The sequence below is a fragment of the Ictidomys tridecemlineatus genome, chromosome 13, assembly GCF_052094955.1.
Source record: "Ictidomys tridecemlineatus isolate mIctTri1 chromosome 13, mIctTri1.hap1, whole genome shotgun sequence".
Lineage (NCBI taxonomy): Eukaryota > Metazoa > Chordata > Mammalia > Rodentia > Sciuridae > Ictidomys > Ictidomys tridecemlineatus.
Window position 1 is genome coordinate 32,183,053 of NC_135489.1, and position 15,172 is coordinate 32,198,224.

Consider the following 15,172-nt stretch of genomic DNA (forward strand, 5'->3'; position numbering starts at 1 on the left):
TTCTTACCATTTTCATATTTTTTAATACAATTTTGGGTTTCCTTTGAGGATTAACCAACTTAAAACAAGTCTTGAGCATCCCTTTTTTTTTTTTTTCATTTTACATTCTTGTCTTGTCGACCTTTCCAAAGTAGAGGTAATGACCAGGAGTATTTCTTCCATACTGACCTTCTACTTCCTGCGCCAGTTTTCAACTCTTTACAAGTAAAGAAGTTAATAAAGGAAGAAGAAGGAACTTTGATGCTGCCAACTCTTAAGCAATTTAAGCTGTGACTTTACTAACCTTAAAGTAAATGAAGCCGGAACCAGTAGCTGCACGATCAAATGCTGTTACAGGATAATTTAGTCCAATTGAATATTACGGTAATGGGGAAGAAATGAATTCTGTGCACATTGAAGTTTCTATTTCTCCAGGAGAATTAAACTGCTGAATGCCCATGTATCCCCATTCAAAGTAACTCCAATAAACCTTGGCCTGCTGTGTGAATGTGAAGGTCAGAGTTTGTTGACCTCACTTTCTGAAATAGATCTTGAAACTGGAACCACCCATTTCTACTTGCTCTTAAAATTGCTCAAGTGTTTTCTGTACAGTTTTGAAGGACTAGTTTAATTTAACAAATGAGCTATATCAGAATACCTAAAATGACTTTATTCAGTTAGCTTTATGATTCCAAGGATCCTGTGAAATTTTATAACAATCAATGGATATACAATTGAGGGCCACACATGTGCTAACTTATTGAGTTACTGAGGATATACTGCAAATATTTGTTAACTTTACCTCTGGCATTAAATGCTAAGAGTTTTATATTTTTTTTAATAAAATATTTTATCCCCAAAAATGTTTTTAAAAAATTATGGGAAAAAATGCTGAATGCTTGTCGTATTTATAAAGGACATATTATTTAATATTCTTTCATCCATTGGCCAAGATGCTACAAGCACAGAAAAATGAGTATAAATCCTTGAGAAAACACATAGAACAGAAAAAAAGTTAAAACATTATCACCAGCTACTATGGTACCAGAAATTGGAAAGGAAAGAAGTAAATAAAAGAAAAATTCTATATTCATGAAGTGGGGAGAGAGAAAGGAAGATGGGAAGGAGGGAAGACCAGGAAGTAAGTCTAGAAGAATAATAGAAACAACATATATGAGGGAAGATCTGAGTGATATTAAAGAGACAGAGAACATATTTAAAAGAGAGAGAATATCTACGCCAAGACCAAATTATTTTAGTATGTTACAGGACAGTCACATGACTGTTGTTCATATTTTCTATAAAGAGAGAAGAGAGAGCCTCCAGATGTTCCTTATGTATTGGTATTATAAGCAATTATGTAACCCCGTGTATGAATTTCACCCAAAAGTGCCTGTTCTAAGTTAAGCAAATTTGTTTAAACTACATCTTATATTTAACTTCTAAGCCATTTTCATGATAAATGGATCAACTTTTAGTGGGTACTCAAAAGACATCCTAGTAATGCTGAATAAGACTTGTCAATGGGCAACATCTGTATAGCAGTTTACCCTTGTAGAATATGTTAATTCAAATAATTCTGAAAAGCACAATGGGTCACTAAGATCTTTCCATCTTAGAATGGTAAATGTTATACTTTCCATATCCTACATATTGCCCCTGATTTTATATTAAATTTTATATTACATTGAAAAAAATCCTTCTGATCCATCTTGTAACTATTCATCCATCATTCCATCCATTCATCTACTCATTACTGATACTGAATAATCACTTAATCAATACCTGCTTTTTGTCCCCCACAATGCTAGATGCATAAGAGCATACATACAGAAGTATTTGAAATGGTCTTTTGCTTCACTTTGAAAAGGTCACATGAAATTATTTTTCACTCTGTTCTCCACCACATGATTATGATTAACTTTTCTCGGCATAATTTCACTGCCCTAAGAGTTTCTTTGTTTTTATTCCAGTCACTTATCACCTTGCTTGCTTTAAAACTTAACTTGTGATTGCCCAACATTTCCTTTATCACAAAGCACCACCTCTTTAGAAACCATTTCAGCAAAAAGATCTCTTGCAAAGACCTTCATTTTCTGCTCCCTCACTTTCGTTTCTCTCTACTCTGAAAAAAAAAATATATATATATATATATATATTCCAATTTTATTTAGAGTTAGATGCTAACAATTAAAATGCCACCATCCTTGTTAAGTTGCTTTAGAGAGATCATTCTCTGCCAAAGCTGTGGTTGCCGTAAATGAGGTTTGAGACTGATTTTCTTCGCAGACGGAACATAATCTAAATTTATCTGCACAACTGGTGGCTAGTTTTCTTACTTCTGCAAACAAAATACAATCAAATATTCAGGGACACATGTCACCTTGATGGTTTGTGATGCCACACCATGATTATTTGCTCTTCTTCTCATCCTTTTTGTCCTCTTCAATATCTATAGAGTTCCCTGACTTCCTCATCATGATCATCATTATTGTCATTAATCTCAGGTCTTCTGAGTTCAACTGAAAGATTCAATTTGTCCAGATACAAAAGCCGCTGTGCCAGTACCAATGTCATCTTCTATATTAGACAAGAAAAGGGAAAGAGGAAAAGAAAATGTGTGAGTGAAAAGCAACACTAAATGGAGTGCTTATTTAAACATATTCTAAAATATGTTTGTCTACTTGACCTAACTACTGACTTAAATGCAATAAGAAGGCATTTTAACACCATTAGTATCTGGATTTCCGCCAGATAAAGCTCCTTGCTTTATATCCCCTTAGGCTGTACTGATGAAACTACCTAAAAATGGAGTTTAATAGCACTTAATTCATTTTAAATGCTAAAGCAACCAGTAAAGTGTATCAGATGATAAAAAAAAAATAAGATTCTAGAGTTTAAAGAAAGAATTCCATCAGGGACTTCCTTGCTTATAGATAAAATGTTTTGTGGTTTCTTTTGAGGTCATGGTGAGGACTCATCTCCACCAGGCAATGATTTCTGGCAGACATTGCCTCATTCCAAAAGCAATGATTTGGCACTTTCGTTGATGCTTTACCAGACATCACAGTGTGATTATGGCTGTTGATATGGCTGATGATGGTGGTCCTGATGGTGCATGGGACAGCAGGATCCTAAAATCCTCTCCACGCAATGAATTTAAGCAGTCCAAATTTCATATGCAAACTGCTTAGGGACAAGATGCTAAGTGTCTCTAAGTGTTTTGTTGAGAGCCAGTGTTTAAGTAAACATTACAAATTATGGTTGTCTAGTAAATAATGTGGATTGAAGCCCTTGAGAAATTTATTATTCATGATATACATCATTTTGTCAGCTGGATCATGTAGCTTTTTTTCTCAACGAAATTGACAGAAGTTTTGGTTTGATCAATGGCATGGAACAGTAAGTGTTTTTCAAAGACCCAGGCAAAACCAAGGCTTAGGAATCTCCCAAGCTGAACCCCCATCTTAAAGGACAGTCTAGAGAGATATCTAAGCAGTTAAGTTTCCTCTGCACAAGATCGGACTGTGTTTGGGGGAATGTTGTAGCATCCTTAGAAGTGTGTATGGCCCGTCAAAGCCTTCTTTTATTGTGTTTTCCCTGAGATGTCCCATAGGAATTACTCCACAAAGGTTATGGATTAGTCACTTGAGTAGACATTTTAGCTGAAACTCTTTCTTCCTTTTCCAGGCCTCATGCTTATATGTGTATTCACATGCATGCATTCATGTGTGTAAAGTGAAATAAAATTTACGAAGTTGATTTTCCATACCATCTTGAAAAATTAACAGTTCAAGCCATTTTGCCCCATTTCTTGTCCTACATAATATGTACTTTCTGCTTTTAGTTTCTGTGTGTAAGAGTATTTTCCTTGTATTCATGCATTTGATTAAGTATACAGTGAATATTCCTTGAGCTCCACCTATGAGTCTAGAACACTGTAAGCCCTGAAGAATAGGCGGTCACAGAAATCAGTCCACAATTACCTAGAATAATACACATACCAAAGGAGAAATGATAACAAAGCATTATCAGAAGCAGAAGGAGAACATATTCGTCTCAGCTTTCAGATCAAGGAGATCTTCCTGGAAAAGGAGATTTTTTCATCTCAATCTTACAGTAAGGAATACACAAGTGAAGAGGAAGAAATGTTCCAGCCAGAAGGAGGCACGTGTTCACCACGAGGTAAGATGGAGAAGCCATGTGAGGGAATTGCACTTCCTATGCTTGGCTGAGGCTCAGTATTGGAATAGAGGTGAGCGGAAAATGGGATTTTAGAGAAGGCGAGTGAGGCTAGTTTTGGTTTTTGGAGAAGGGGAATAGAGTTATCTGTGGCAGAGAGCCTCAAAAGGACTTTCTTAGTTCCCTTTGTGGGACTGAGAAATCAGTTTTCAGTTTTCTCATGTGTAAAATGAGGTATTTGGACTTTACAATCACCAAGGCCCTTTCCAGCTTAAAAATTCTGTGATTCTATGAATTTTTGGTATCTTGCAGAAAAACATGAAAGTATTCATGATCACAGGAATCAACATTCTCTTCTGTAACAGTTACGTTACCCAAGATTCATCTTCAGAAAATTGCTGTTATATTAACCTTGTTTCACACACAGTCGCATTGTTTAACTCTTATAATGGTTTTGGTTGTCAGTATGAAGGAAAAAAAAAAGATAATTGCAGATATTACAAATATTTTATTGTTTAACTCAGTTCTTAAAGAAACTGTGCTTAAAGTTTCTTATCAAATTAAAATGTCCTGGGAGCTAGTTTGCTGAAATTAAAGGTATGCGACTTTAGGTAGAATGATGTGGCCAAAATTCAAATAAATATTAGTTATCATTATTTCTATCAGTTTTGAAACTAGGTCAATAACATTGAAGTCTTTGACCACCTATATGGAAAAATATAGTTTTGAATTTGTTCATTTCTCTGCTCTGCAACAAAGCTTCATGCATAACACATTTTCAGCATCTTTTTTGGATAATTTCTACCTTTTCATCACCCTAAGTGTCAATCAAATTACATGTAATATAGAAATACACTTTCAGATACATACATGTTTTAATTTCTAGAAATTTGTAATTAATATAAAATGTTGAAATAAGTCCATGTGGGACAAATACGCTTCATCTTATTGCCCTCAAATCCTTCAATAAGAATTTTGTCTGGTAGTTTGAGTATTTATATGAAATAGAGGAAGAGGAAGAAACAGTATAAGATAACGGAGAAGAGGAAAAAGATTTATTTAGAGTCACATAGAATTACAATAATAAAAGGAGATCCTAGTGGTTCTGAGACATATCCTTACTGAATTCCCCAATGGATGAATTTTCAGGCATTCCATGTTATTCCAGAGAGCCTGAAAAATTTCAGAAAATCATTTTCTCCACTTACATTCAAAACAAGCAATCTCATTCATTTGACGAATAATTCCAATGAGACTAAAATTTGCCAGTCATGGGGTTAAGCACTGAAACTTACAAGACTAAAGGTAAGTCAACTCTTGTTCTCCAGGGGCCCATAGTACCATGGGGATTCTGCCTTATAATCAGCAATGATAAGATTCATAATAAATATAAATAGGAAATAAGCTTGAGGTACATTAGAAGGTTACAATGGAAGAAGATACATGAATCAATCTATAGAGACCTTGAAAGTTCTCAAGTGAAAATGATTTCTGAGTAGGGTTTGAAAGACAGGTGAGTTAAAGAAAGACAATTTTGGACTTCTGAGAATTATTAGCATTTACAGGCTATGCAGAGGAAGCGAAAAAAAATAATACAGAGCAGAAAAGTCGAAGAGTGTTGGGAGATGCAGGTGGCATGAGCCTACAGAAGAGAAGGGCACGGATACCTTCTAAAACTGAAAGATTACCAAAGAAGTTAGGGAAGAAAATGACCACAAAGCAGATAAATGATACATCATTAGTTTTCTTGGCAAAGGTTACTTTCTGAAATTTTAGGAATAGTATTTAAAGACACTGGGCCAAAGAGTGACCTTGGGGCAAAATTTGCAACTCTTTTTATATGAGTTTTTTTTTTTAAATAATGTGAGGGCCAAAATGTGTTTAAATACAAATGGAAAAGAATTGGGAGTAGAAATTAAGTAGAAATTAATTCCAGAGAAGACATATTCAACCACAAGAGGGTTGGAGACTAAAGGGACCAATGGGGCATAGCTTGATGGCAGAGCTTCTTTTTAGCATATACAAGTCCATGGTTTCCAGGGAAATTGTCAAGTACATAGTAAGGTGCTAATTTTAGACGGGAAAGGGGGACTCCTTCAAATCAAAAGAATGAAGTGTTAGAAGGCTGCTTCATAGGTAAGAAACAGATGTAGATACTCTTCCTATCTAATAACTTCTGTTTTCTCTGTGTTGTTATATATAGAGCTATGATAGGGGAGTACAAGAAGAGATGTTTAATGAAAGTTTTTCAAACAACCTTGAAATAACACCATTGCCTACTTTGACAAAGGGCTAGTTGTTACTAGAGAGCCAACATTTATATTAATATAGTATTGAGGGATATTTTTTAAAAGTGTTCAGAAAACAGGTGTGGGAGAAGCAGAACTTTTGAATTCATGGAGGCTAGATTGAACGATAAGGGCAAAGAGACATCGTGGAATAATACAAAAAAAATGAAGACAGGGAAACACACCAGAGTATCAGTGTTATTGGAGTTTAGATATATTTGTCGTAATAACCAAGTAAAAGAGCTGAAACATAACAGATTGGAAAGGTGAGAGATTTCACAAGTAGCTATTTCACAAATCCAGCAGGTCAGTTTATTGTTTTGGTTTGGTTGGGGTTGATTTTATTTTATTGACAAAGTCATGAGAGGGAATGGGCTAAGCAATGCAATTATTCACTGCAATAAACATATTAAGGAACTAAACATGTTTAGTTTAGGGTTGGATGAGTGACACTGGTGTCATTTGTGATAATGGCAGAGCATTGTCCTTCCTCATGTTCTAACAATAAACTTAAAAGGCTAAACTTCTTTTGTGCTAAGTCTGTAGCCTCTCACCATTTTACACCCCACTGTCCTTAGGGGTAGTGGCTGCTGGTCAATCATATCCCCTCACTGCTACTGTGGGCAGGACATCCAGAGCTTGCAGAGAGCAAGCTGCAGAAGCAGGTTATCATGGGATACTAGAAAGTTGTATATATTGTCAGAGGAAGTGGAGGCCAATTTGGAATAAAAATCCAGAACACGAAACATTACCAGGGGACTTCCATTTTAGTTTGCGATGGTAATATGTAAGATTAACTGGCCAAAGTTTGCCAACATAAACACTTTCTGCAATGTCCTTATGGATGGGGAGAGAGCCAGGGGCAGAAGACAGAGTGGAGGTACGTGTTAACTTTGGGAAAGATCATTAGTGCAACTGCCTGAATGAGAACTATTTCTGAATGAGAACTATTCCAATAGGAAAGGCAGACAGCAGGACTATTTAATTTCCAGAACAATTCCTGCATATAATTCCATTGTTTTTGCTTTTATTTCATCTCTTTCTCTCTTTCCCTTTCTCTGTGCCTGCCTCTCTCTTTGCTTTTTTTTTACTCTTTTCTATTCATATATTTTATAGTGAATAAGTAATATTTCTATTTAATATAAAAAAATAAGATTGGTCAAGGTGCAGGCAAGGCAAGCTATGTTCAAGGAGTCTGCTGAGGCTTTCTGTACCCTGCTGCAGGTACGGCTGAGAGGGGCACACAGTGTCTGTGTCTCACCAGAGGTTCCATTCTAGCTGGCTCTGCTAGCAGAAGTACATTTACCCACAGGTTTCCCTTCATTCTGCTCTCCCATGACCTTTCAACAAAGTGTAATTCTGCAGAGCTGACTCTGGTACTTTATTACATGACCCGCATGTAACGCGTGGACACGTGCAGATGTGCCCTCGAGTTCAGCAGTGCAACGGCCCTCCTCCAGTATCTGACGCTCAACCTTTGCTCTGTGACTGCTTGGATGTCCCCTTGGAATGGCACATATCCACTTCTTTCATAATAAAAGAAAACTCATTCCATTTTTGATTGTCAAATTCGAAAGGCCTTGGCCAGCTAGAGGTCACCATCAATTGTTGAGCCACTCATTGTGGGACATCACCTTTCCCTTATTTCAAATGAAGCGGCAGTGGGAAGGAATTGGCAGGGGTGCGCTGCTTTCCTCCTTGTGGGAGAGATTTTTAAAAAGGAGAGAGATACTTTCATGAATCATGTAGGTTGTCTCCTACCATGCCAAGGAAATTATCTTCTCTACACTACCCATCAATACCATTGACCTTTGTCATAAAAAGCAGGTCGCTTATATCTATATCCCATTAAAAGGCATCATCTTACAATCACTTCTTCAGTACTATTAGAGTCGTGTCAAAAAGAATCATTGACTTATTGTCAAACACTTCCAACCTTCTGCATTAATGTACCCAGAGACACCTCACTAATCAGCAGGAAAACAATGCCAGATACCCAGGAAGCTGGGGAAACTGGGAAGAAGGTCTCTGATCTTGCCCTCCCCAGCTGAACTGTGCATTTTCCTTCTGTCCTATACATTGGCATATCTGATATTTCGTTTAGCACTTCTGCTCTTAGATATTTAGAAAAAAATACTACTTTTTCACTTTAGCCATCCAAAATGTCAGTGACAGAAACCTCACAGTATTTTAGAGGATAGAGATGTGTTTTTGTGGCACCTCTAGCTGTGTAAGTGATAGTAGGCATTAAACAGGTGACAAATGACAGCTCATTAAATACACCTTTTGGTGGAATTAACAGTAACATGAACTAGCTTCCTTACTTCCTTTTTTATTTCCCTACTTCCTGGTTCCTTTTAAGGGCATGATTTGATGTAGATAAGAGAAATTATGTAAATGCAGCTAAGGGTCTTGGCTGAAACTCCCTCATGCTATTAAAAGACTAGTGGTGAGGTCAGGAAGCAGAGAGAGGGAATAAGACCAGCATTCTGGAGTCAGAAGCACTTTGTCTGAAGTCATGACTGATTTTTTTATAGACACTCACTCAATAGTTCCTTGAGTTGATATTTCTCATTTTGCCAGGACTATTATCTCTGATCATCACATCAAATCAGCATAGTATATGTGTGTGTTTTTGTATGTGTATGTGTGTGTATGTGTGTGTGCATAATATTCAGTGTTTAGTCACACAGCACTTTTTAACCAACACTAACTGTTCCCCTTTTAAAATGTGACTTTTCCCCTTAGCTTCTTTTGCAGTAGACAATCCATGCTCAACTACTTATCTGGATTCTTCCATTCTGGTTTCAAATATTTAGTGGGTACAGGAAACATAGGCTAAGACCTGGAGTCTCTTTTGATAGTCTATATTTTGTCCCCAAGTATTATTATCCAGTTCCTTTGATATAATTTCCAAATTCATATCCACCTCTCACCTTCACTTAGAATTGAGATTCTCGTGAGCATCTTTTTATCATCGCCTAAGTGGAATATTTGATTGACCTTCCAAAATGTGTTTTCAAAAATTCTCTGGAAAATAAATAGATGAGACTACCATCTATCCAGCAACTCTAGCTGAGAAACTAAATTTTTTGTTTACCTCTTTTCTTTCTCTTACCTCTTACAGACAATCCATCAAAAAGTGGAAGCAAAAGCAAAACATTTCCATAATCAATCTAGTTTTTCAATCTCCATTGCTATCATCCTGATCTTATCAACCATGATTTTTCTTCTTGGCAACTGCAGGAAACTTTAACTGGCCTCTTGTTACTTTAAACTCTCTCTCCACTCTCTGTCTGGAGGGATCCTAGAAAATGTAAAGGAGATTGTTGCTTAAATTCTGCAAAGGCATCACTTAAGGCTAAGAATAAAATCCAATTCCTTCCTAGATGTCATGGCATGACCTTGTTTCTTTTCTTGTGCCCCTTGGCTCACTATGCTTAGGTCAGAAAAGCCTTCTTTCCATGCTTTTAATCTGCCTCTCTCTCTCTCAGTCTCTTAAGGCCTTTGAAATAACTCCTTCCTCTGTAATGTTCTCTTCACAAATCTTCAATGACTGATTTCTCCATTTAGACATAGCCTAATGAGAAAGGTTGTGCTATGTCCACACAATTTAGATGGATGCTAGTAATGTGATAAGGACTTGCTATTAAAAGTGTAATCCAAGGACCAGCTATACTCACATCATCAGAAAGCTTGTTTAAATTCAGAATCTCAAGTCCTACATACCATGATTCCTAAATCAGAATCTGTACCTTTAACAAGATCTCCAAGTGATCTGTGGCCACACTGAAACTTGAGAGTCATTTACCTAGCATGTTACTTTCTTTATTTTTATCACTTACATTTCAAATGTTCTGTCATGTTCCAGCATATATGTATATAAGCTGTACTCCTCCACCAAATATAGGCTCCATGGCAGTGTGGACCTTATCTGCTTTGCCCACTTCCAATGTGCCCCAGGAAAAGAGTGTTGCCTGACATTCTAATCATTGTTTTATTAATAAATGAATTATCTAAATTTACCCAAAGTATATTCAACACGATGCTGTTGAAGAGGAGAAGAGTTGGGATAGACTCTCTTGCATTCACTTCATGACACTCAAGTTCATGAAATAAATTGTACATATCTGTTTCTCTTTGGGATGCTGGGAGAGATTCACAATGCAAACTGTAGTCTGCCTTCAAATTGAATGGGGATTGAATGGAATGTCAGGCCTCTTTCAGCCTATGAAAGTTTCTGAGCACAGTCCTTAAGAGATCCTATGAATAACCCTGAGCTACTAGAGCCATAGTGGATGCTGGAGGTGTGCCCACCCCTTTGGCATAATAGTGTGTTCACAGCTGGTTATATCAACAGAATGAATTATAGCAGAAGAGACAGCAGACTAGAAAGAGGGGTGTAGGTAATGAGCAAATCAAGAAAGATAAAGGAAAAGAAAGAAAAGACCATCTGGGAAAGTGGATGGTGGCAGTAGCGAGTTTCCCAAAGTGATGCATGCAATCTGGAGGATAGCGAAGGTACAGCATACCTTCCTTTACCCAGCAGTATTGAATCTCCATATCATCACATTGTAATCTAACTTAACACCCCACATATGACAAATAAGATCATCTGAAGAGTCTCATTGAACACATAATACATATTTTTCCCCAAAAAAGTGGCTTTATCTTTGAAAACCATGAACATATTTTTTTTATATTCTCCACTTCTCATTTTCTCTCGCACCAGTACCTCCTCTGGTATCTCACACAGAGCTCTTCATTACTGGACAGCTCATACCTCTACAATGAAGAAGAACTGGTTGGCACACTCCTCAGACTTAAGTTCAGAATCTGGATGTTAATATAAATTTGTTGATGCTTTCTCTTTTATAAAATCATGCAGAAAGTTGGTTTGAAGTAAAAGTAAACACAGAACCACAAATGTGGGATGGTGAGCTCTGGAATGAAAAGGATATAATAGAGTATTATATAGTGGGGGGAGTGGGGAGAAGCAAGAAAAACAAAAATCTATGACATCCAAGAAGACAGTGATGTCTTTCTTTTGGGACCATGGCTCTGTCCAGTGTGGAGAAATTCTGCCCTTCTCTCCTCGTCTCATTCTATACATATCAAATCTGAAGAAACCAGCAGTTTCCACCTTAAGTTAGAATCACTGAGAGATTGAATCAATCAGAGCTGTCTAGAGCAAAAAAGCTTATGTCCTTTGCTTAAAATGATAATTTGAATGCTTTCATATTTTCTTAATTTGTTTAATGTCTTTTAAATTAATGTTTGAAAAACATGTATTTTTTTGGTGTTATGGATTGAACCCAGGGCTTCACACCTGTTAAACATGCACTTTATTACCCTTTTATTGATTTAGAGATACTTACCAACCTGGTACAGTGTCACACACCTATAATCCCAGCTCTTCGCCTAGGAGGCTAAGGAAGGAGGACCACAAGTTCAAAGCCATCCTGGGTAACTGAGGCCCTGTTTCAAAAAACAAAAACAAAACAAAATAAAACAACAACAACAACAAAAACAAGAAGGAAGGCTGGGGCTATAACTCACTCAAAGAGCAACCATGGGTTCAATTCTTTGTACTTCCTAAAAAAAAAAATAAAACAACAACAAAAGATATATATAAAAAATTAAAATTAAGGCAGGAAAATAAAATCTATATTTTAAACTTCCCATTCCTTCAAAGATGTGGGGTCACTTTGTCTTATGCATCCCGAATCCCTTACAAACAAGTTCAGTTAACTTCTCACCTGCACTGATGTTTTCCCACATGCTTTAACTCCTATATTCATATCGAGTAATCGTGTGAACTGCTTTTGGACTGGGCTGCTATATGCAGTTGAAAACTGAGCGTAGCCAGCTACAAATGAGTAGGATTCACATACACACAGACACACAGTCATCGTGTAGGCATGCTACAAGAAACTCAGGAGAGCAACATTAAACTCAACTGAATGCTTTTCAAAACTACTTGTTATGCTCCTAAAACACGTTTCACTTTGTCTAGACCCTGGAAAGGCAAAGGCAGCAGTGGAAACAAAAAAACAATGAATAGCAAATCTGGTGTTTTCCAACTCAAGAAGCTGCAGTTGATTTGAGAAGTGGCAGAACGTATAAGCTGCTCCCAATTTTATTCAAGCAAAATCTTCCATCCCTGCCTGTATATGCCTGGCCTCACACTTGGCGGTTACACACCAAAGCCCTCAGGAACCAGGGTTTTAGATCAGTGTCAGAGCATTTATATTAAAAAAAAAATACCCTGAAAATGCCAGCTCTACCCCAGCTAGAATTGCTTCCCCCGTGTCCTGCAGTTAGAGTTGTCAACATCAGTAATATACATGACGTTTGAACTTCTTCCAAGTGACTTACCCACACGCTCAGTCTCCTGAAAAATTTCAGTGTCTGCCCACCTGCTGTTCAAGTGTGGAGAAGAGATGAAACATTATTTTCCCCTGAAATTAAAAAAAGCCTGAAAACAAACAATTCCTACTGAATGCCTCAGTTTGTGTCACATCCTCCTCTGCCCCATATTGTCAGTCTTCCTTCTATAGTAACTAAGTCTTTGCAACCCTGCTCTTTAACAGGATCTGATGCATAGGAAGCCTGATAAGATAGAACTATTATTATATACCACCTAATATAAATTTTTATGCCTAGGACTTTTTTGATGGTGATGAACATAATTGCAACTACTTCCATACTTCCAAAGGAGGAACAAGGAAGTTGATTTCAACAAAATGATTTGACATGCAAATGTCTTGATTAGTGTATGTATTATGTTTAATGCTTTGCTCATTACAAAGTGGAAAATTTCCTTGAGTATAACAATTGTATAAAAACTTTAAAACTGTTCCAAACTTATTAATTCTTTCATTTATTTAGTTTGTTTATTCATTTATAAGCTTTATTGTTACTCTGCTATGATAATAAAGGGAGTTTAAAAAACAATGTATCTGCTCCAGTTCCTCTTCTCAAAGGAACTTTTATTTTTGAGAGAGGATGAGATATATACATAGAAAAGGTAAAAAAAAAAGAATGCATTAACTAACAATGCAAAATTTAGTCATAAGAGATAGCATATGGTAATATTAAGTGTAAAAAAACAGTTTAGGAATGTAGTCAAGAGATATTTATATAGGTGGAGTGATCAGGAAGACAGGAGGCTTTTACTGGGCATTTTATAAATAGGTAGGATTTAAATAGTTGGAAAGCAGTGAAAAAGACATTTTCCATATGGGACAACAAGAGCAACGGCACAGAGGTGATAATGCATGTAGCACATGTAGGGTGGGAGGAAATAAATGTACTGATGAAATTCCTGTGTCAATTTAGTCCGTTTATTTGCCATGTAGATCTTCCTCCGCCCCCCCCCTCTCTCTCTCCACCCCCCCAAGTGTTCTTAGGCATTTGACTTAGATTGGAAGTATTAGTTTGTTACAAAACCTTCAATTATTCAAAGAATGACAAGATGGGAGAAAGAAGGATGAGAATATGAACTGATTGGGACTCCAGGAGAGTGAAGCAGTTAAGTTTGGGACTGTCTCAGATGGAGGAACACTGGTCATGTAGCATGTCCAGTAATCACAAGGCAAAAAGTTGTATTGGATCATCTTTCCTGTTCTCCATTTCAGATTTCCATTGATCTTTAATTCTCTTTGTATATTTAGTTTTCTAACTTCTCCAGCTACTCTTTGCTTCATTACCATGACCTCTCAGTTTTCATGCTCTATTTTTCAGTCTCCCCACATATTGTTTCTACTCACCCTGTCTGTCTCTTGACGTAGGCTCCCTCCTCTAACTCAGGAACCACAGTTAATAAATTTCCACGACCAATTTGTTCCTCCTTATATTTCTTCATTCTAATTCCTGAGAGCAAGAATCCAATTGTCTTAGCCCATTCACCTTTAAGCTTATATTTCTGATCAGGTTGTTTCTGCACTGCTGCATGGTCTAAAGACCGGTTGCCTTTGATCCTAGAACACTTCCCTTTCAGTAAGATACCTCCAGGAAGTCTTCTGGAATAGCTCCTGGACCCTCCACTCTCAAAGACAGCTGGGGACAGAAAAGTGTTCTTAGAAGACATTATGACAATGAAAGTCATAGTGACTGGCAAATCAAGGAAAAAAGGCAGGATACAATGTTCAACTTGTAATCTGATTCAGGAGAGATGAAACATTTCATAATAATGAATTTATTTAGTGTCTGATATGCCATGGGTAGTACCAAGACACTTCTTTTCATTATATTATTAAATATCCAAAGCCATTCTGTAAAGCAGTTATTGTTCACATTTTAGAGATGAGGAAAATAAAACTCACACCTATTAATCCCAAATCAAATAACTAGTAACTGATAAAACTTGGGTTTTAATATATGTTTATTATACTCACAATATTTATCTACCTCTAACATTTCCCCTCCCTCATTACACAACTCTGATAATTTCTGAGAAATTTTAATGTTATTTGGTGACTTCAAACTGGTGTAATCAATCATTTGATGAACCAAATAATTGCTTTTGCTCTCTCATTTACTTTAATTATGGGCAACATTGGGTAATACTAGTTCATATTTGTCAAATGTAAAATTAAAAAAAAACTTAAGCTTGCTTTAATTTTAAAATATCTATTGATGTGAAAGTAGACTCCCCTTATTTTCTACATGGATCATGTATGTCATTGATGATTTTGCTTAATTAAATTGTCCATTTCTTG